This window comes from Diceros bicornis, chromosome 4 (genome assembly GCF_020826845.1).
Source record: "Diceros bicornis minor isolate mBicDic1 chromosome 4, mDicBic1.mat.cur, whole genome shotgun sequence".
Lineage (NCBI taxonomy): Eukaryota > Metazoa > Chordata > Mammalia > Perissodactyla > Rhinocerotidae > Diceros > Diceros bicornis.
Window position 1 is genome coordinate 21,467,485 of NC_080743.1, and position 1,450 is coordinate 21,468,934.

Sequence of the window (1,450 nt, forward strand, 5' to 3'; positions counted from 1 at the left end):
CTCTAGGAGGAAAAAAAATATTTCCATTCTGTGAATAAAGGCACAAATCTATATTCTTTGCTAGAGCAGGATAGTCAAAGAAGCCCAAACAAAAGATCTGGTTTCAAATAAACAGCATTGTTCTAAGCTGCACTTTAGATGATAAAAGATCAATTAGAATGTAACACATCATTTTTCTTTTTGTTTCAGTTACCAAGTGATTTTCACCCAGTTAAAAGTTACCAAATTCAAGCGCTGCTTTAATTAGTAAAAGATTATACATACATATATAGTATGTGTATACTTTCTGCCTCATTCAGTAATAGATATAGTTAGAGCAGGGTGACCTGAAAGCCCGGGGAAGGGTTTCAGAGGGTAGGTGGACCTTGAAATTACATGCAAAATTTTGTGCATATGTGGATATGGCCATTTTTTCCTGGGGAGATACTTCAAGTGTCATTAGATTATCAAAAAAAGTTTAAAACCACCAAGTTAAAGGTAGCAAGATGTGGTGTAGAGAACCAAGATCCTGTTTGGTTTCTAATTCTGGTTCCATGACCTGACACTTCTATGACCTTAGGCAAGTCACTCAGCCTCCCTGAGCCTCAATTTTCTCTTCTGCAAAATGGGAATAACAATGCCTACCCTCTTACGATCCTAGTGAGCATGAAATAAAAATGCAAATAAAGCCCTTGCCTAGGGTCTAACACTAAGCAAGCAGCCTCACTTTCCATACAGCCCCAGCAGACAGATCAGCTTCCTAAACAGCCAACAAGGTTCTTAAGGGGCAGTGTGAGCCTCAGGGGACTTAACTGTTCTACAAAGGGAAAGGCAGAAGCTCCATTTAGTCCAAATCTCAATCAGCCACATCACTTGTATTTGCTGTTCATTGAAGGCCTTATATTTATGTAGCACATTTTACTTTTCAAAGTACTTCATACCTATTATTTCTTTTGTCTCTTTGAAAAGGATGGGGCTAGTTTTATTGTCTTCATAGTCAGCTTTTCCAAAATGGCAAAGAAGTCACTCCAGAAGCTGGGACCTATCTTGGATTTTCCCTCAGGCTAATACTGATATTATGGAAACCTGTTCAAAATAAATGCCTGAAACCACCAAGACGAGTAGAGTTCTTCCATCTAGAGTAGAAAGGCTGGCACTGTGAAATTTTTACAGTAACTTCTCCTTGAAGATCAATGGGGGGAAATTTAACCAATGTTAACACCACATCTAACAAGTCACTGTTTAGGTACCACACTGCTTTCCAAGTTTAATATTCCACATTTGGTTCTGATTCAAACATTCTTAGCAAACCCAACATCTCCAAACAATAGATACCGGCTATAAAAACTAGCCATGGGGAAAGTTTTTAAACTCTTGATTAATGAAAAGATTAGTGAGGATATTGCTGAGTCAATAAAGCATAAAACATATTCACAATAGCACATGCAGTACCTTCACAATGAAATAATTA